Source organism: Heterodontus francisci, chromosome 36 (genome assembly GCF_036365525.1).
Source record: "Heterodontus francisci isolate sHetFra1 chromosome 36, sHetFra1.hap1, whole genome shotgun sequence".
NCBI lineage: Eukaryota > Metazoa > Chordata > Chondrichthyes > Heterodontiformes > Heterodontidae > Heterodontus > Heterodontus francisci.
Window position 1 is genome coordinate 49863852 of NC_090406.1, and position 22880 is coordinate 49886731.

Here is a 22880-nt window from a genome sequence, read left to right on the forward strand (position 1 = left end):
GATATCTCACTGTGTTTCACTATATCTTACCATGTGTCATGAAATCTCACCAGGCGTCACTGTATCTCACCGTGTTTCACTATATCTCACCATGTTTCACTATATCTCACAATGTGTCACTATATCTCACCATGTGTCACTATATCTCACTGTGTTTCATTATATCTCACCATGTGTCACTATATCTCACCAGGTGTCACTATATCTCACCATGTGTCACTATATCTCACCATGTGTCACTATATCTCACAATGTGTCACTAAATCTCACCAGGTGTCACTATATCTCATCGTGTTTCATTACATCTCACTGCTTTTCACTATATCTCACCATGTGTCACCATAACTCACCATGCGTCACTGTATCTCACTGTGTTTCACTATATCTGAATGGAGGTTCAGGCAGTTGAATGTTCCTCCTGCAGAATGTGGGAGGTAAGGGTCGCCAAGAGTGTCCCTGCTGACTGCATCTGCGGGAAGTGCACCCAACTCCAGCTCCTCGAGAACCGCGTTAGGGAACTGGAGCTGGAGCTGGATGAACTTCGGATCATTCGGGAGGCGGAGGGGGTTATTGAGAGGAGTTATAGGGAGGTAGTCACACCTCAGGTAAAAGAAGTAGGTAGATGGGTTACTGTCAGGGGAAGGAGAGGGAACCAGCAGGCAGTGCAGGGATCCCCTGTGGCCGTTTCCCTCAACAACAGGTATACCGTTTTGGATACTGTTGGGGGGGGGCGACTTACCAGGGGTAAGCAATGGGGTACAGGTCTCTGGCACAGAGTCTGTCCCTGTTGCTCAGAAGGGAAGGGGGAAGAGAAGCAGAGCATTAGTAATTGGGGACTCCATAGTTAGGGGAACAGATAGGAGGTTTTTAGATTTAGAGATACAGCACTGAAACAGGCCCTTCGGCCCACCGAGTCTGTGCCGACCATTAACCACCCATTTATACTAATCCTACACTAATCTCATATTCCTACCACATCCTCACCTGTCCCTATATTCCCCTACCACCTACCGATACTAGTGACAATTTATAATGGCCAATTCACCTATCAACCTGCAAGTCTTTTGGCTGTGGGAGGAAACCGGAGCACCCGGAGGAAACCCACGCAGACACAGGGAGAACTTGCAAACTCCACACAGGCAGTACCCAGAATTGAACCCGGGTCGCTGGAGCTGTGAGGCTGCGGTGCTAACCACTGCGCCACTGTGCCGTTCTGTGGGAACGAGAGAGACTCACGGTTGGTGTGTTGCCTCCCAGGTGCCAGGGTTTGTGATGTCTTGGATTGTGTTTTTGGGATCCTTAAGGGGGAGGGGGAGCAGCCCCAAGTCGTGGTCCACATAGGCACCAACGACACAGGTAGGAAGAGAGATGGAGATTTAAGGCAGAAATTCAGGGAGCTAGGGTGGAAGCTTAGAGCGAGAACAAACAGAGTTGTTATCTCTGGGTTGTTGCCCGTGCCACGTGCTAGCGAAGCGAGGAATAGGGAGAGAGAGGAGTTGAACACGTGGCTGCAGGGATGGTGTAGGAGGGAGGGTTTTGGTTTCCTGGATAATTGGGGCTCTTTCTGGGGTAGGTGGGACCTCTACAAACAGGATGGTCTTCACCTGAACCAGAGGGGTACCAATATCCTGGGGGGGAGATTTGCTAGTGCTCTTCGGGGGGGTTTAAACTAATTCAGCAGGGGAATGGGAACCTAAATTGTAGTTCCAGTGTACAGGATGTTGAGAGTAGTGAGGTCAGGGATAAGGTTACAAGGACGCAAGAGGGCACTGGCAAGCAAGAACTTGGTTTAAAGTGTGTCTACTTCAACGCCAGGAGCATCTGGAATAAGGTGGGTGAGCTTGCAGCATGGGTTGGTACCTGGGATCTCGATGTTGTGGCCATTTCGGCGACATGGGTAGAGCAGGGACAGGAATGGATGTTGCAGGTTCCGGGATTTAGATGTTTCAGTAAGAACAGAGAAGATGGTAAAAGAGGGGGGGGTGTGGCATTGTTAATCAAGGAGGGTATTACGGCGGCAGAAAGGACGTTTGAGGACTCGTCTACTGAGGTAGTATGGGCCGAGGTTAGAAACAGGAGAGGAGAGGTCACCCTGTTGGGAGTTTTCTACAGACCTCCGAATAGTTCCAGAGATGTAGAGGAAAGGATAGCGAAGATGATTCTCGACAGGAGCGAGAGTAACAGGGTAGTTGTTATGGGGGACTTTAACTTTCCAAATATTGACTGGAAATACTATAATTCGAGTACTTTAGATGGGGCAGTTTTTGTCCAGTGTGTGCAGGAGGGTTTTCTGACACAGTATGTAGACAGGCCAACCAGGGGCGATGCCACATTGGATTTGGTACTGGGTAATGAATCCGGCCAGGTATTAGATTTAGATGTAGGTGAGCACTTTGGTGATAGTGATCACAATTCGGTTAGGTTTACCTTAGCGATGGGCAGGGACAGGTATATACCGCAGGGCAAGAATTATAGCTGGGGGAAAGGAAATTATGATGCGATTAGGCAAGATTTAGGATGTGTAGGATGGGGAAGGAAACTGCAGGGGATGGGAACAATCGAAATGTGGAGCTTATTCAAGGAGCAGCTACTGCGTGTCCTTGATAAGTATGTACCTGTCAGGCAGGGAGGAAGTTGTCGAGCGAGGGAGCCGTGGTTTACTAAAGAAGTTGAAGCGTTTGTCAAGAGGAAGAAGAAGGCTTATGTTAGGATGAGACGTGAAGGCTCAGTTAGGGTGCTTGAGAGTTACAAGCTAGCCAGGAAGGATCTAAAGGGACAGCTAAGAAGAGTGAGGAGAGGACACGAGAAGTCATTGGCGGATAGGATCAAGGAAAACCCTAAGGCTTTCTATAGGTATATCAGGAATAAAAGAATGACTAGAGTTAGATTAGGGCCAATCAAGGATAGTAGTGGGAAGTTGTATGTGGAATCAGAGGAGATAGGGGAAGCGTTAAATGAATATTTTTCGTCAGTATTTACAGTAGAGAAAGAAAATGTTGTCGAGGAGAATACTGAGATACAGACTACTAGGCTAGATGGGATTGAGGTTCACAAGGAGGAGGTGTTAGCAATTTTGGAAAGTGTGAAAATAGATAAGTCCCCTGGGCCAGATGGGATTTATCCTAGGATTCTCTGGGAAGCCAGGGAGGAGATTGCAGAGCCTTTGTCCTTGATCTTTATGTCGTCATTGTCGACAGGAATAGTGCCGGAAGACTGGAGGATAACAAATGTTGTCCCCTTGTTCAAGAAGGGGAGTAGAGACAGCCCTGGTAATCATAGACCTGTGAGCCTTACTTCGGTTGTGGGTAAAATGTTGGAAAAGGTTATAAGAGATAGGATTTATAATCATCTTGAAAAGAATAAGTTCATTAGAGATAGTCAGCACGGTTTTGTGAAGGGTAGGTCGTGCCTCACAAACCTTATTGAGTTTTTTGACAAGGTGACCAAACAGGTGGATGAGGGTAAAGCCGTGGATGTGGTGTATATGGATTTCAGTAAGGCGTTTGTTAAGGTTCCCCACGGTAGGCTATTGCAGAAAATACGGAAGTATGGGATTGAAGGTGATTTAGCGCTTTGGATCAGAAATTGGCTAGCTGAAAGAAGACAGAGGGTGGTGGTTGATGGTAAATGTTCATCCTGGAGTTTAGTTACTAGTGGTGTACCGCAAGGATCTGTTTTGGGGCCACTGCTGTTTGTCATTTTTATAAATGACCTGGATGAGGGTGTAGAAGGGTGGGTTAGTAAATTTGCGGATGACACGAAGGTCGGTGGAGTTGTGGATAGTGCCGAAGAATGTTGTAGGTTACAGAGGGACATAGATAGGCTGCAGAGCTGGGCTGAGAGATGGCAAATGGAGTTTAATGCGGAAAAGTGTGAGGTGATTCACTTTGGAAGGAGTAACAGGAATGCAGAGTACTGGGCTAATGGGAAGATTCTTGATAGTGTAGATGAGCAGAGAGATCTTGGTATCCAGGTACATAAATCCCTGAAAGTTGCCACCCAGGTTAATAGGGCTGTTAAGAAGGCATATGGTGTGTTAGCTTTTATTAGTAGGGGGATCGAGTTTCGGAGCCACGAGGTCATGCTGCAGCTGTACAAAACTCTGGTGCGGCCGCACCTGGAGTATTGCGTGCAGTTCTGGTCACCGCATTATAGGAAGGATGTGGAAGCTTTGGAAAGGGTGCAGAGGAGATTTACTAGGATGTTCCTGGTATGGAGGGAAGGTCTTACGAGGAAAGGCTGAGGGACTTGAGGTTGTTTTCGTTAGAGAGAAGGAGGAGGAGAGGTGACTTAATAGAGACATATAAGATAATCAGAGGGTTTGAAAGGGTGGATAGTGAGAGTCTTTTTCCTCGGATGGTGATGGCAAACACGAGGGGACATAGCTTGAAGTTGAGGGGTGATAGATATAGGACAGATGTCAGAGGTAATTTCTTTACACAGAGAGTAGTAGGGGCGTGGAACGCCCTGCCTGCAACAGTAGTAGACTCGCCAACTTTAAGGGCATTTAAGTGGTCATTGGATAGACATATGGATGAAAATGGAATAGTTTAGGTCAGATGGTTTCACAGGTCGGCGCAACATCGAGGGCCGAAGGGCCTGCACTGCGCTGTAATGTTCTATGTTCTATGTTCTATCTCACCATATATCACTATATCTCACCGTGTTTCACTATATCTCAGCATGTGTCACTATATCTCACCATGCGTCACTATATCTCACTATGTTTCACTATATTTCACCGTGTTTCACTATATCTCACCATTTGTGACTATATCTCACCATGTGTCAATATGTCCCATCGTGTTTCACTTTATCTCACCATGTGCCATTATATCTCATCCTGTGTCACTATATCTTATGGTATGACACTATATCTCACTGTGATTCACTGTATCTCACCATGTTTCACTATATCTCACAATGTGTCATTATATCTCACCATGTGTCACGATATCTCACCATGTGTCACTGTATCCCACAGTGTTTCACTATATCTCACCATGTGTCACTATATCTCACCATGTGTCACTATATCTCACTGTGTTTTATTATATCTCACTGCTTTTCACTATATCTCACCATGTGTCACCATATTTCACCATGCATCACTGTATCTCACTGTGTTTCACTATATCTCACTGTGTTTCACTGTATCTCAGCATGTGTCACTATATCTCACCATGCGTCACTATATCTCACCGTGTTTCACTATATCGCACTGTGTTTCACTATATCTCCCTGTGTTTCACTACATCTCACCATGTGTCACTATATCTCACCGTGTTTCACTATATCTCAACATGTGTCACTGTATCTCACCATGCATCACTATATTTCACCGTGTTTCACTCTATCTCACCATGTGTCACTATATCTCACCGTGTTTCACTATATCTCAACATGTGTCACTGTATCTCACCATGCATCACTATATTTCACCGTGTTTCACTCTATCTCACCATGTGTCATTATATCTCACCATATGTAACTATATCTCACCGTCTGTCTCGATATCTCACTGTGTTTCACTATATCGCACCATGTGTTACTATATCTCACCAGGTGTCACTATATCTCACTGTGATTCACTGTATCTCACCATGTTTCACTATATCTCACAATGTGTCATTATATCTCACCATGTGTCACGAGATCTCACCATGTGTCACTGTATCCCACAGTGTTTCACTATATCTCACCATGTGTCGCTATATCTTACTTTGTTTCACTTTATCTTACCATGTGTCACTATATCTCACCATGTGTCACTATATCTCACTGTGTTTTATTATATCTCACTGCTTTTCACTATATCTCACCATGCGTCACTGTATCTCACTGTGTTTCACTATATCTCACTATATCACAGCATGTGTCACTATATCTCACCATGCGTCACTATATCTCACCGTGTTTCACTATATCGCACTGTGTTTCACTATATCTCCCTGTGTTTCACTATATCTCACCATGTGTCACTATATCTCACCGTGTTTCACTATATCTCAACATGTGTCACTGTATCTCACCGTGCGTCACTATATTTCACCGTGTTTCACGCTATCTCACCATGTGTCACTATATCTCACCATATGTAACTATATCTCACCGCCTGTCTCGATATCTCACTGTGTTTCACTATATCGCACCATGTGTTACTATATCTCACCAGGTGTCACTATATCTCAGCATGTGTCACTGTATCTCACTTTGCGTCACTATATTTCACCGTGTTTCACTCTATCTCACCATGTGTCACTATATCTCACCATATGTAACTATATCTCACCGTCTGTCTCGATATCTCACTGTGTTTCACTATATCGCACCATGTGTCACTATATCTCACCATGTGTCACTATATCTCACCGTGTTTTACTATATCTCACCATGTGTGACTATATCTCACCATGTGTCACGAGATCTCACCGTGTGTCACTGTATCTCACTGTGTTTCACTATATCTCACAATGTGTCATTATATCTCACCATGTGTCACGAGATCTCACCATGTGTCACTGTATCCCACAGTGTTTCACTATATCTCACCATGTGTCGCTATATCTCACCATGTCTCACTATATCTCACTGTGTTTTATTATATCTCACTGCTTTTCACTATATCTCACCATGTGTCACTATATCTCACCATGTGTCACTATATCTCACTGTGTTTCACTATATCTCACCATGTGTCACTATATCTCACGATGTTTCATTATATCTCACTGCTTTTCACTATATCGCACTGCCGTGGGCGGCACAGTGGCAGAGTGGTTAGCATTACAGCTCCAGTGACCTGGGTTCAGTTCTTGGTACTGCCTGTGTGGAGATTGCAAGTTTTCCCTGTGTTGGATACAAGGTGTTCAGGAAAAATAAGAAAGGAAAAAAAGGGGGAGGGGTGGCAGTGTTGATGAAGGAGAGCATTGCAGTGCTGGAGAAAAAGGATGTCCCAGACAGCTCAAGGACAGAATCTATTTGACTAGATCTAAGGAACAAAAAAGGTGCAGTTACATTGCTTGGTGTTGTCTATAGGCCATCAGCTAGTGGAAAGGACATAGAGGAACAAATTTGCAAGGAAATTTCAGAGAGGTGCAAAATTATAGTTTAGTTATAATGGGGGACTTTAATTCTCCAAACATAGACTGGGATGGTAGTAGTGTAAAGGGCAGTGAGGGGCAAGAGTTCCCAGCGTGTGTTCAGGAAAAGTTTCTACAACAGTATGTTGCTAGTCCAACGAGAAAGGAGGCATTGCTAGACCTGGTTCTTGGGAATGAGGTGGGCCAAGTGGATCAAGTATCAGTAGGAGAGCATTTAGGGGATAGTGATCATTGTATCATCAGGTTTAGGCTGACTGTAGAAAAGGACAAAGAGCAATCCAGGGTGAGAATAATTAACTGGGGCAAGGCCAAATTCAGAAATGGGGTAAGAATGGAGCTGGGGCAAATAAATTGGAGTCAAAAGCCGGCAGGAAAACCGATAGATGAACAATGGGCTACCTTCAAAGAAGAGATAGTTCGGGCACAGTCGAGGTATGTTCCCTTGAAGGGGAAAAGTAGAGCAAACAAAGCCAGAGCTCCCTGGATGACAAAAGAATAAGATAAAGAAGAAAAAGTGTGCTTATGACAGATAGCAGGAGAAAATACTATTGAGAACCAGGATGAATATAGAAGTTCCAGAGGGGAAGTGAAAAAACAAATAAGAGAAGCAAAGAGAGAGCATGAAAAGAGACTGGCAGCTAGCATTAAAGGAAATCCCAAAGTTTTCTATAGGCATATAAATAGTAAAAGGGTGGTAAAAGGAGGAGTGGGGCTGATTAGGGACCAAAAAGGGGATTTACACATGGAGGCAGAGGGCATAGCTGAGTTATTAAATGAATACTTTGCATCTGTCTTTACCAAGGAAGAAGATGCAACCCAGACAAAGTTGAAAGAGGAGGTAAGTCAGATACTAGAGGGGTTTAAAATTGATAAAGAGGAAGTATTAGATAGGCTCTCTGTACTTAAAGTGGATAAAGCACCAGGGCCGGATGAGATGAATCCAAGGATACTGAGGAAGTGAGGGTGGAAATTGCGGAGGCACTGGCCATAATTTTTCAGTCTTCCTTAGACTTGGGGGTGGTGCCAGAGGACTGTAGAATTGCAAATGTTACACCCTTGTTCAAAAAAGGGTGTAAAGATAAGTCTAGCAATTGTAGGCCAGTCAGTTTAACTTCGGTAGTGGGAAAATTGCTAGAAAAAAAAATTCAGGACAAAATCAATAGTCACATGGACAAATGTGAGTTAATTAAAGAAAGCCAGCATGGATTTCTTAAGGGAAAATCATGTTTAACTAACCTGCTGGAGTTTTTTTGAGGAGGTGACAGAGAGGGTTGATGAGGGCAATGCTGTTGATGTTGTGTACATGGACTTTCAAAAGGCATTTGATACAATGCCAACAAAACAGACCTGTGAGCAAACTTGTAGCTCATGGAATAAAAGGGACGGTAGCAACATGGATATGAAATTGGCTGAATGAAAGGAAACAAAGAGTAATTGTTAATGAATGCTTTTCAGGCTGGAGGAAGGTTTGTAGTGGAGTTCCCCAGGGATCAGTGTTACTTTTCCTGATATATATTGACCTAGATCTTAGTGTACAGGGCACAATTTCAAAGTTTGCAGATGATAGGAGAATTGGAAGCATTGTGAACTGTGAGGAAGATAGTGTAGAACTTCAAAAGGACATAGACAAGTTGATGGAAAGAGCAGACAGGTGGCAAATGAAGTTCAATGCAGAGAAATGTGAAGTGATTCATTTTGGTAGGAAGAACATGGAGAGACAATATAGAATAAAGGAAACAATTCTAAAGGGGACGCAGGAGCAGAGGGATCTAGGTGTATATGTGCATAAGTCATTGAAGGTGGTAGGACAGGTTGAGAGAGCAGTAATAAAGCATACAGTATCCTGGCTTTATTAATAGGGGCATAGAGTACAAGAGCAAGGAAGTTATGTTGAACTCGTATAAGCCACTAGTCCGGCATCAGCTAGAGTATTGCATCCAATTCTGGGTGCCACATTTGAGGAAAAACGTGAACGCAGTGGAGAGAGTAGAGGAAAGATTCACAAGAATGGTTCCAGGGATGAGGAATTTCAGTTATGAAGATAGATTGGAGAAGTTAGGACTGTTTTTCTTGGAGGAGAGAAGGCTGAGAGGTGATTTGTTAGAGGTATTCAAAATCATGAGGGGTCTGGATAGAGTAGATAGAGAGAAACTGTTCCCACTCGTGAAAGAATCGAGAATGAGAGGGCACAGATTTAAAGTATTTGGTAAGAGAAGCAAAAGTGACATGAGGAAAAACTGTTTCACGCAGAGGATGGGTGAGGTCTGGAATGCACTTCCTGAGACTGTGGTGGAGGCAGGTTCAATTGAAGCATTCAAAAGGGAATTAGATTGTTATATGAAAAGGAAGAATGTGCAGGGTTATGGGGAGAAGGCAGGGGAATGGAACTGAGGGAATTGCTCTTTCGGAAAGCCGGTGTGGACACGATGGGCCGAATGACCTCCTCCTGTGTTGTAACAATTCTGTGATTCTGTGTTCTGGTACAACTCAGTGAGTCAGCACAGTATATGTAAATGTTTTCCTTACCATGATGGGGCCAGATGCTTTTGAGGTGATGTCTAACCAATGTTGCCCGTGAGACCCCAGTACAATGGACTATTCTGAAATTACTGAGATTCAGGACTCATATTATTTTCAAAAGTAAGAGTGAAATTGCACTGTGAGTTGCATTCCATGAACAAAAACAGTTGTCAAGTGAGACTATGGCAGATTATATTCTTCAATTAAAGATACTGTCTCATCACTGTGGGTATGTTGCGAACTTAGAAGTCAACCTTAGAGACGCTTTTGTTGGACGTCTAAAGAGCAGTAAAATCCAGGCCAAGCTTTTGAGTAAAGGCAATAAGCTGATGTGGAAGGAGGCCTGCGATAAGGCCACAGCCATGGAAATGACAGGGATAGTTGCAAATTGCAAGGCAGTTCTTTTCCTGTGCTAACAGGGGAGGTCTACCAGATTTCAACGGGAACCAGGGTGTGGCAGCAGATTCAAAGTCAGAAATTTAGATGCTACCATTGCCAAGTTGGCCACCAACCATCTAAATGCCCCCTTTTCAGTTAAAGTGCTATGCCTGTGGGAAAGTCGGTCATATCCAGACGGGATGCAGGAGTCGAGGAAGTAGTTATGCTCCAGGTTACAGTAACGCTCCAGGTCACAGCAATGCACCAGGTTGAGATCCTGGTGGAGCTAAAGCTAGTTCAGGAGGCTGGAAGTCCTCAAATGCACATAAGATAGATCTGGAAACAGAAGTTGATATCATCAAGCAGGAAGATCAAGATTGTACTCAGTCCGACAGCAAGAAAAACAGCACATGGAAAATGAGAGTAAAAGGGCTTAAGATATAATTCCAGCATCCACAGTGTTACAATCATGTGAGGAGGGGTCGAAGGGCTCCCCTCTTTTCCCCCTCCTTGATTCACCGCAATAAGGTTTATTTCTTTTTAAAAGTAAATGTACTTGCCAATTCAGTGAGTGTTTTACTATTTACGTGCTATGATCATAAAAGAACCAATCAGACAGGTTTTCTTGAGGTTAGCAAAGAAATAGATTTGTTTTATTGTACCTAAACTGATCTAAGTAAAATAATAAACTACGCTCAACTTTCGCACACACACTTGAGGGTTACACACACACACAAATAGGTTACAGAGTGCGGAAGGACAGGATTAGAGTCTGAAGCAATAAAAAGGGATATAGTCTGTGGAGTTTGACGACTCCGTTGTTTTCTGAATGAACTCGGTGGCCTTGAGGCTTCCGGCTTGTAGATGTGACCAGCAGATTCAGTGGTTCTCCTGGAAAAACAGCAATGCGGATGAGTTCCTTCATAGGGTCTCTGTCTGCCGCAGTGATGCTTACGTGATTATAGCCAGTAGGCAGGGTTCAAAACATGCCAGGTGGACTGGGGAGAGAGAGAGGGACCCCCACTTGGGTCTCTTCTGATCAGTGTCAGCTGCTTGCCTGCTGCAGAGAGAAAAAAATCCAGCTTAAAACACACAGATGGTGGGCCTGTCACATGATGGCTCAATGTGTATTTCCTCTTGCAACTTAATTAGTTCATGTCTATGACTTCCCTTCTCTCCTTCAGGGTCCCATTGTTCAAGGCATTACCTTTGAGTGGTCCATCTCCACCAGTTTAATGTCCCAAGATTGCCTTTAATGTCTTGTTAATGGAGGCTGGCCAGGTGAGGCACTCCAAACTTCTGAAGTCATTGATCTGGAGGGAACTAGCCAGACAATTCAACTCACTCTCAATGCAAGGGATTTTGTTACAATTTTTCGTGGCATTTTAGCTGCTTGCAGTCACCTTTTGTCTGTTCCTTTTCCCTTTTTTAAAATTTAATTCAGGTTTCCAGCTGATGGACTAAATAAATCATCAAATGGCATGGCACGTGTTTATGACAACAATAAAAATGAAAGTCAGAGATTCACAACTTACTTTCATTGTTGATCCAAATGCAGAAGGAGAGTACAAGAAATTCCTAAGTCACATTCCCACATGCAAAACTGGTGTGAAACTGACTTGAATACAATGGTGTATCCCATTACTTGCTATTGATAGTAGTATGAGGGAACAAAGTCTCCCTAATGGGAAGGAATCAGCTTAAGAAAATAGGGTTAAACTGGGCCGAGCTATTTACAGTAGGGATCAGTAAGTGTATGCCTGACATTGAGGAAGTACTAAGAGAGCACAAAGTGGTCTTTGAGCAAGGAAGACCAAATGATCGAACCAAAGTTCCTTTCATTCCATGGTCAAACACAAGAAAACCGTGGGAACGAGTACACATCAATTTATTTGACATGGAAGTGGATAAATGTTGACTCTATATGCCCAATACCAGAAGTGCCAAAAGTATTGAGCTTTTGAGAAGTTGGTTTGCAATTTATGGGTTTCCAGAGGTGTGGTGTCAGATAATGGTCCACAGTTTATGTCAGAAGAGTTTGAAATATTTCTGAGTAAGAATGGAGTCAACACACACTCTAATGCCACCATGTTACCCAGCTGGTGCTGCAGAAAGAAGTGTACAAATTGTGAAAAGGTCTTTGAAGAAGTATTTGCTAGGTGACCAGCTAGGCAGACTTTTGCCATGTTTTATTTGGATACAGGCTAGACAATTTTCTGTTATCTTACAGAATAACCCCACAGTCTACAACAGGTTGCTCACCTTATGAGTTAATGTTTAAACATGTTCCCAGGACAAAGTTTAGTTTGCTTAAGCCTGATATCAATTGCAAAGTAAGAGAAACACAAGACAGAGTGATGATGAGTCATGATACATGAGGCATGAAACTTAGAGAGTTCAGTGCTGGTCAGAAGGTCATAATGAAAAACCACCGAGGTGATAAGGAGAAGTATGTGTTTAGAGTTGTTGTAAAAAGACTAGGTGCATTTACATATCTAGTGAAGACTTGGGAGAGAAGAGACTGTGTCAGTGTCATGTAGATCATCAAAAGATAATCTGCTAAAAGGAGAGCATGAGAAACCTCCTATAGTCCAAATTCCTACAGTCCCAAGTGAAAGTCAGAAAGATAAGTGCAACACACGAAGATACTGAAAGTTTTCTGGTGTCTCAGAATCCAGCGGTAGAGCAAAATGAGTCAGGGACTTTGATTCAGACTAATCAATCAATTTCACAGTCCAAATCATTAAGTGGAGTTGGAAGTTCAGGGTTGACACAGTCTGAAATGTTGAGAGAGCAGAGTCAAGCTAAAGGAAGTGGAAGAAGATACTCAGACAGAAAGAGAAAGAAGACAGATAGGTTAATTGAAAGTATATAGAACAGAAGAAGAAATAAGTCATTCTTTTCATGACTTTTTGTCAAATTATGATATTTATGTTAAAGACATACTGCTGTTAAAAAAACACATGTAAATTACTCTTGTCATATATGTTTTATTGTAGTAACAAGCATGCAACCCAACCTGTTAAATTTCAGGTACTGTTATTATATTCTAAGAAATTGTGTACATGTATCATTTTACATTTTAATGTATAAGTTGTTTTTTAAGTGAGGAGGGAGTGTAGTATATTGTAATAGCTGAGCATTTTGTTATACTGCTCTCTCTGTTGGGGAGGTGTAAATGAAATTACTTCAATAATGGCTGCTTGCTGTGAGTCCACATGTTGTATTACTCAATGAAATACACAGCACCCACAATGTCTACAGCTCAAAGTCCAACTCTGCAACTGGGAGCCGAAGTTTCTCGAACTGCAGACACTTACTGTAGATATGGTTGTTTGGGATCGCAATGCTCTCCTCAAACTCCCACTTGTTGCAGTTTATGGCACACCATCTGCCCTGCCATGTCTGTCTAATATTATTTATTTATTTGATTAGTTAATTATTAAATATAGTAAATTTAGTAAAATAATAGCTCCTAGCTTAGAGACAAAAGAAAAACACTCACCAGCTACTGGAGGTAAAACAAAAAGAATAAAAAAGCAGCACCTCTTTTCCCCCTGCACTGAATTCCACCTTGCACCAAATCTCCAACGTTAGCACTCAGTTTACAAAGCAGTCTGTTCCTCGATCACTCTGTGCTCCACGTAGTCACAAAAGATCCCCTTAAATGTGTTCCTCTGTTTTCTGCCTTCTTGGTAATTCCCCGACAACTGCACTCCCATCCCCCACATTACAATCCAATATTTAGGCAGGGTACATATTGGCCTAACCCATGTGCACCATTAAATCCCCAAGCCCCTACCCCACCGTGACACCACCCTGCTCCCCCCCCCCCTCCCCCCCCCACCTCCCCAAACCACTTGAAATAAACCTTTAGAGCATAGGAAGGTATTACTTCCTGGGTAGTTTGCCACAAGAGCATAGCCATTAGCGAATAGGAGTTCATGAACAAGCTCTTCCAGTACCCTTGCTTTAGCTTGCAGTGTCCTAAGATTAAACATCTGCCCATCTGTCCTGAATCTGATTGCAAATATTCTATGAAGGTTATTGAAAGCCATGAGAGTGATAGCAGCAATAAAATGACGGAAAGAAGTCTCTGGAAAATCCTCTTCATGTTTGGGTGTCTGGACAAATTCATTGAAATATCCAACAATTCCATGATGGCTCGAGTAATGGAAGATGGGGACAATTTCATCGCCTTCCTTATTACAAGGATGTGGCCTTGTAACATCGCTCTTCAGCAGTTTGCTTGCTGTATGCTTCTTGTGACTTTCAATAACCTTGACATAGATTGTTGTTGTTGTCACCATGGGTTTGTTATACATCAGCTGGGATAGCATCAGAACAAGATGCCTTCCCATTTGAGAGAAAGCTTTGCAGCCTCTGATGTAGTTCGTTCTTTTGCAGCACACTCAGGCAGCTGATAGATGGCCTCATCATTGATAGGTGATTTCTTATTTAGAAGCTTTTGGAAATGGCCATCCCATCTCTTTAGGATCTGATTTTTATCATCAGAACAGTGGTTTCATCAGTGCTCATAACAGAGGTGGAACCACTATATTGTGGACCATGTACTGTCTTAAGTGAAATATGGAAGTTTTTCATGTCCTTCTGGTCAACATAGGACCGGAATTCAGCGGGTTTCACACTCAATCCTTAGTTCGGTCTGGGCATGTTTACCAATGTTGTCATATGCTTGTTCCTTCTTGGTTGATGACTTATCCTTTATCAACAGTGAGTGAAGCCTTTGGTTGCCTTTCATCAAGTAGCCTTTTTATGTCATCATCATTTTCACCAAGCCAGTCTTCATGTTTACGGACAGTTTGGCCCAAGGTTTCCAAGCTATTCTGTGGACTGTGTTACGACCAGGTGCGAAAGGGGTTCCCTCTCAGCCTTTGCCTGGTTTAACCGTAACAGGGTTTAATTTTAAAAACACCGTGTTTTAGCTCCCCCCTCAGTGAATCCTTGCTTCACTGCTTTTCCAATTGTAAAGCACAGAAATTAATCAGACAGGTTTCCTTAGATTTAAACAAGAAAGGTGAAGATTTATTAACCTTAAACTCTAATCTGGTTAACGACAGTGCATACACGACGCGACCATGCTAGCATACATATGCGATAAACACACATGCAGATAGAGACAGAAAAAGTAAGAAAGAATAAAGGGGAAAAGTCTGAGGCAATAGCTGGGTTGTAATTACAGTCCTTTGAGTTCAATGTGGAGTCTTTGGTTGCCAGTAAATCTTGCCGTTCGTTGGGGCCCAGTGCACGCTTTAACTTGTTTTGATGTAGGAGTCTTTTCTCTCTTGATATATAAGTGGACTTTAGTGGATCTGGAGGTTTGTGAGAAAGCGTGAGAGAGCCAGCCAGGAGAGAGGCTGTCTTGCTCCAGCTTCAGGTGCAACCTGCAGTCTGTATTCAAACTGCCCTGTGAGCACAATTCAAAACTCCAAGTTGGCCAGCAGGTTAGTCATGTGACTAACCCCTTATTTGGGAACCACCACTCCTGCAGTTTGTGGATTTCAAAGTTCTCGGTGGGGTGTGGGGGGGGGGGGTGCGGGTGTAGTGCTGTCTCTTACACCAACCAGATGTGGATCACCATTTCCCAGGCCAACCTCTGTTAATTGATTCAGTGAACATTCCCATTGTCTTTTCCGAGGCGACTGTCTCTTTGTATGCAAATGTCCTCCAGCCAAATGTCTGGTGATCTCTTTAAACAAGTCATTTCTTCGCTCCAGCAACAGTGTAAAGTTCGTGTTCATATGACAAAATTAATATGCCTCATTCTTGACAGCTGGGGGTCTTCATGACAACTGTCTCGCTAAAGGGCGGCACAGTGGCGCAGTGGTTAGCACCGCAGCCTCACAGCTCCAGGGACCCGGGTTCGATTCCGGGTACTGCCTGTGTGGAGTTTGCAAGTTCTCCCTGTGTCTGCGTGGGTTTTCTCCGGGTGCTCCGGTTTCCTCCCACAAGCCAAAAGACTTGCAGGTTGATAGGTAAATTGGCCATTATAAATTGTCACTAGTATAGGTAGGTGGTAGGGAAATATAGGGACAGGTGGGGATGTTTGGTAGGAATATGGGATTAGTGTAGGATTAGTATAAATGGGTGGTTGATGTTCGGCACAGACTCGGTGGGCCGAAGGGCCTGTTTCAGTGCTGTATCTCTAATCTAATCTAATCTAAAGCAGTTCCAGTTATTCAGTGTCACCACAAGTTGTATTTTCATTGACCAGATTGTTTTCAGTCACTGTGCAGAGTCTTTGGCTGGAGCAAAGAGACTTGAGTTTTCTCACATTTAACTTCTTGAATGCTTTTTTGCTCTGGGACTTTGGAGGAGGTTTAATGTGAATGTTGAGGTTTGTGTGAATGAGGTGATGGCCTGTCCCATCTCTCACTGCTTTGGTCATCTTGACATCATTGATGTCCTTCACAGCTGTCCAGCTATCTGTCCTCTAGCAGATTATTAGGATTGCTGAGGCAGTGCCATGTGGGAGTGGCAGTGGTTCTGTGGAGCACAAACCTACTGTTCCCTCTCAGGATGACAGCATTCGTCCTCCCACCACTGCCACTCCATCAGTGCCCTTGCTGTTGCCTCTCAGCCACCCAGCCCAGACTGCTGCCACCCATGCTGAGTGTGCAGTCCTACGCTGGGTCCTTAAGGTCCGGAGCTGTTCGAGGTGATACTGCAAGGCCATCTGTAGTCTCCCCCAGTTAAAGTCAGCAGCCTTCCACCAGCCATGCTGCAGCCACTGGGATAGCACTGTGTAGGAGCACTAGGCCAGGCAAAGGCATCCACAGGACAGGTGTTAAGGGAATGCACAAGAGTGAATAGTTCTGGAGTTGTTTTTGTATTATTGATGTGCTGCTGGATAAAGTTGATGAGTGAAGGTTTTTGCTGTTGGCCTTTATTGAATGATAGTGGCCAAAGGGACTTTGTGATGGGGAGGCTGATATGGATGTACTGTCAGGGAATGCTGGCTCCATGTTGAGGTGGAAAGTTCCTTTGAACTGAAGCAAAGCCTCTCAATGCTGCCCCTCTCACTCTGTCTCCTCCCTCCCTCCTCCTCCTCTTCCTCCTCCTCCTGAGGAGGCCTCTGGATCCCAGGAGGTAGCGGCTGGGCCCTCATACTTGAGAGATTGTGTAGCACACCACCACAAACATGGAGACCCTCTCGGGCTTGCAATGCAGAGATCCTCCAATTGATCTAAGCAGCAAAAGCATTGCTTGATGAGACCCATGGCTTGTGTGATGTCTTCTATGGAGAGCTGTTCTCCTCCCTCCTCACAGAACTTCCCCTCTTCTACCTCCCCATACCTGTGCAAGACACTTTCCTCCCTTCCTTTGTGCAGCAAACTTGTGTACATTGCTCCAGTAACTCACCACAGTGCTCCCACAAACATTTCCTTAGCAAAAGTAAGTCAAAATCACCTTACCAAGAACTTGTTGAGTGTCCCTTTAAATCGGCCCAGAACAGGGCCCACCTTGCTTCATAACACTTATTGTTTCAGGAGCGAATAAGGAAGAGGAAGGAGGCATTGCTGGATGTGGTTCTGGGAACGAGGTGGGTCAAATGGATCAAGTGTGAGTAGGGGAGAGGGAACAGTGATCATAGTATCATAATGTTGAAGTTAACTATGGAAAGGAACATGGAGCAATCTGGAATAAAAATACTTAATTGGAAGATGGCCAATTTCAGGGGGGTGAGGACGGATCTGTTCCAGTAAATTGGAATCAAAAATTGGTAGGCAAAACTCCGACAGAACAATAGGCTGCCTTTAAAGAGGAGATGGCTCGGGCATAGTTGAGGTACATTCTCACGAGGGGAAAAGGTAGGGTGACCAAAGCCAGAGCTCTCTGGATGACAAATGAGATAGAGAGTAAGATGAAGCAGAAAAAGGATGTGTATGACAGATGTCAGGTTGATTATAGAAGTGAGAACATACAAACATATGAACATACGAACATATGAATGACTCAGCCCCTCGAGCCTGCTCCATCATTCAATAAGAACATGGCTGATCTGATTATAACCTCGACTCCCGCCTACCCCCGATAACCTTTCACCCCCTTGCTAATCAAGAATCTATCTACCTCTGCCTTAAAAATATTCAAAGACTCTGCTTCCACCGCCTTTTGAGGAAGAGAGTTCCAAAGAGAAAAAATTTCTCCTCATTTCTGACTTAAATGGGCGACCCCTTATTTTTAAGTAACCCCTAGTTCTAGATTCTCCCACAAGGGGAAATATCCTTTCCGCATTCACCCTGTCAAGACTCCTCAGGATCTTATATGTTTCAATCAAGTCACCTCTTCCTCTTCTAAACTCCAGCGGATACAAGCCTAGCCTGTCCAACCTTTCCTCGTAAGACAACCCATTCATTCCAGGTATTAGTCTAGTAAATCTTCTCTGAACTGCTTCCAAAGCATTTAAATCCTTCCTTATATAAGGAGACCAATACTCCAAGACTGTACACAGTACTACAGATGTGGTCTTACCAATGCCCTGTATAACTGAAGCATAACCTCCCTACTTTTATATTCAATTCCTCTTGCAATAAACAATAATATTCTATTAGCTTTACTAATTACTTGCTGAATCTGCAATTCATGCACTAGGACACCCAGATCCCTCCGCATCTCAGAGCTCTGCAATCTCTCACCATTTAGATAATATGCTTCTTTTTTATTCTTTGTGCCAAAATGGACAATTGCACATTTTTCAGCATTATACTCCATTTGCCAGATCTTTTCCCACTCACTACATCCCTTTGTAGCCTCCTTATGTCCTCTTTACAACTTACTTTCCTACCTATCCTTGTGTCATCAGTAAATTTAGCAACCATACCTCTGGGCCCTTCATCCAAGTCATTGATATAAATTGTAAAAAGCTGAGGCCCCTGCACTGATCCCTGCGGCACACCACTCATTACATCTTTCCAACCAGAAAATGACCCATTTATGCCTACTCTCTGTTTCCAGTTAGCTAGCTAGTCTTCTATCCATGCCAATATGATACCCTCTGCACCATGAGCTTTTATTTTCCACAATAACCTTTGATGTGGCACCTTACCCAATGCCTTCTGAAAATCTAAGTACAGTACATCCACCAGTTCCCCTTTATCCTCTTCAAAGTACTCCAATAAATTGGTTAGGCATGATTTCCCTTTCACAAAACCATGTTGATTCTGCCTGATTACCTTGAATTTTTCTAAGTGCCCTATAATAAGATCTTTAAGAATAGCTTCTAAGATTTTCCATATGACAGATGTGAAGCCTATAGTTTCCTGCTTTCTGTTTCCTTCCTTTTTTGAATAAAGGAGTTGCATTTGCTATTTTCCAATCTAATAGAACCTTCCCCAAATCTAGGGAATTTTGGAAAATTAAAACCAACGCATCGACCATTTCACTAGCCACTTCTTTTAGGACCCTAAAATGAAGTCCATCAGGAGCTGGAGTCTTGTCAGCCTGCAGCTCCAACAATTTGCTCAGTACTACTTCCCTGGTGATTGTAACTTTCTTGCGTCCCTCCCTCTCTCCAGGCTGAATATAGAAAGTTCAGAGGAGAAGTGAAAAAAAATGAGAGAGGCAAAGAGAGATTATGAGAAAAGACTGGCAGTTAACAAAAAAGGAACCCAAAAATCTTCTATAGGCATATAAATAGTAAAAGGGTAGTAAGGGGAGAGGTGGGACCAATTAGGGACCAAAAAGGGATCTACAAATGGAGACAAATGGCTGAGGTACTGAGTGAGTGCTTTGCATCTGTCTTTACTGATGAAGAAGATGCTGCTGAAGTCATAGTGGAAGAGGAGGTAGTTAAGATACTGGATGGGCTACAAATTGATAAAGAGATGTTAGAAAGGCTGACTGTACTTAAAGTTGATAAGTCACGAGGACCAATGGGATACATCCTAGGATACTGAGGGAAGTGAGGGAGGAAATTGCTGAGGAACTGGCTGTAATCATCCAAATCCTTCTTAGATACAGAGGACTGGAGAATTGCAAATGTTAAATCCTTGTTCAAAAAAGGGTGTAAGGATATAAACCCACCAACTTTTTTTTATTCACGGGATGTGGGTGTCGCTGGGTAGGCCAGCAATTGTTGTCAATCCCTAATTGCCCTTGGGAAGGTGGAGGTGAGCTGCAGACCAGTCAGTTTAACCTCAGTGGTGGGAATATTTTTAGAAATGATAATCTGGGGAAAAATTAACAGTCTCTTGGATGAGTGTGGATTAATTAAGGAAAGCCAGCATGGCAAATCATTTTTACCTAATTTGATTGAGTTTATCGATGAGGTGACAGAGAGGGTTGATGAGGGTAATGCAGTTGATTTGGTGTAGATGGATTTCCAAAAGACGTTTGATAGACTGCCACATAACAGGTTTGGCAGCATATTGAAGCCCATGCAATAAAAGGGACAGTGGCAGTATGGATATGAAGTTGGCTGAGTGACAGGAAACAGAGAGTAATGGTAAATGGTTGGTTTTCGGACTGGAGAAAGGTATATAATGTGATTCCTCAGGGGTCGGTATTAGGACCTCTGCTTTTCTTGATATATGTTAATAACTTAGTCTTGGGTCTACAAGGCACAATTTCAAAATTTGCAGAAGACACAAAATGTGGAAGTATTGTGAACTGTGAGGAGGATAGTGATAGACTCCAAGAGGACTTAGGCTGGCAGGCATGTGGCAGATGAAATTACTGCAGAGAAATGTGAAGTGATTGTTACGACTGAGGCTGGAGGGGTGCATGGTCTTTCTCTATTTCCACTGGGTCTATTTCCACGGGTCACAACATATATTTAAATGTTTTACCCAGTTACCGATATGGCCAATTATATTGTCTATGTCAATTTATATGTCTACTAATATTCATTATAAGCCCACCGACTCCCACAGCTACCTCGTCTACACTTCTTCACACCCTGCCTCCTGTAAGGACTCCATTCAATTCGCCCAGTTTCTCCGTCGCATCTGCTCTGATGATGCTACCTTCCATGACAGTGCTTCTGATAGGACCTCCTTTTTCCTCAACCGAGGATTCCACCCCCCCACCCCACTGTGGTTGACAGGGCCCTCAACCGTGTCCGACCCATTTCCCGCAGCTCTACCCTCACCCCTTCCCCTCCCTCCCAGAACCGCGACAGGGTTCCCCTTGTCCTCACTTTCCACCCCATCGGCATCCAGATCCAAAGGAACATCCTCTGCCATTTCCGCCACCTCCAGCATGATGCCACTACCAGTCGCATCTTCCCCTCCCTCCCCTGTCAGCATTCCAAAGGGATCACTCCCTCCGCAACACCCTGGTCCACTCCTCCATTACCCCCACCACCTCTTCCCCTTCCCACGGCACCTTCCCCTGCAATCACAGGAGGCATAATATCTGCCCATTTACCTCCTCTCTCCTCACTATCCAAGGCCCCAAACACTTCTTTCAGGTGAAGCAGTGATTTACTTGTACTTCTTTCAATGTAGTATACTGTATTCGCTGCTCACAATGTGGTCTCCTCTACATTGGGGAGACTAAATGCAGACTGGGTGACCACTTTGCGGAACACCTCCTTTCAGTCCGAAAGCATGACCCCGAGCTTCTTGTTGCTTGCCATTTCAACATTCCCCCCTGCTCTCATGCTCACGTCTCTATCCTGGGATTGCTGCAGTGTTCCAGTGAACATCAACGCAAGCTCGAGGAACAGCATCTCATTTACTGATTAGGCACGCTACAGGCCTCCGGACTGAACATTGAGTTCAATAATTTCAGAGTATGACGGGCCCCCCATTTTACTTTTATTTTTGGTTATTTTTTCTTTTTTCTTTTTTGTGTTTATTTTATTTTATTTTATTCAGTTTGTTTCTACTGTGCCTACCCGCTGTGTTTTTTTTCATGCTTGTACTTGTGGCTCTTCGGTTTTCAGTCCATTAACACCCTATCTGTACTAATGCTTTGTCTTTCAACACACCATTAACATATTGTTTACCTTTGCTCCATGACCTTCTGGTCAGTTATTCTGTGACCTTGTCCTATCAACACCTTCTCTTTTGTTATTTCTTGCCCCACCCCCACTTTACATGCTTAAAAATCATATACATTTCTTAGATTTGCCAGTTCTGAAGAAGGGTCACTGACCTGAAACGTTAACTCTGCTTCTGTCTCCACAGATGCTGCCAGACCTGCTGAGTACTTCCAGCATTTCTTGTTTTTATTTTATATTATATACTTTATTTAGTTTCAGAATAAAATCCACCAACCAGGTTTCTTTAATAAACAACAAAATTATTAATTTATTATAAAATAAGACTTATTCAATAAAGATGCAAATCTTGTTAACACACAGGATGAAATATGAAAGTTCCCTTCTAAATTAACCCAACACACACACACAGCAGTTAAAGAAAAAGTTAAAAAGTTTGCTCTGCAGAGATCTCTTTGCAAAGAAGACAAAAAAATACTTTGGCCAAATACTTGTTAATTCTTGAAGAAAGAAAAGATAAGATATGGAATGATATCAGTTGTCCCTTTATTCTGGTGGTCCCGATTCACATAGATGGGTGTCACTGGAATCTTTTTGGAGCAGTTCTCTTCAGGCAACATCGAGGATTAATCTGGCAGGCTTTTCAGGAGAAATGTGGCATCAGTTTCTATATTTCCCACACTGGATTCTCAGGGTTTCTCAAAGAGATGGAAAAGGATGAGCTGGGTGCTTCTCTCTCAGCAGACTGACCCCAACTAACTTAAAACAATATCCAAAAACAAAACCAACTCTTGACCACCATAAATCTTGACATGTCACTTCTCTGTAAACAACGCGCCAGGCCACCCAGGCTCCTGTTGTTTACTTAGCTTAAGACATGTGACTTCCAGTAAGGGTTTGTGTTTAAACAA

At 43.4% G+C, this 22880-nt stretch overlaps 1 long non-coding RNA gene across 1 annotated transcript in view; it reads right to left on the reverse strand.

Moving 5' to 3' along the window:
- Positions 1 to 10642: 10642 nt before the first annotated feature.
- The window catches only part of LOC137351807 (uncharacterized), a 78108-nt gene continuing 65870 nt past the window's right edge, over positions 10643 to 22880 (reverse strand). Inside the window, exon 3 of the long non-coding RNA XR_010969574.1 lies at positions 10643 to 11061. This is a non-coding gene — a long non-coding RNA (uncharacterized lncRNA). The remainder of the gene's footprint in view (positions 11062 to 22880) is intronic.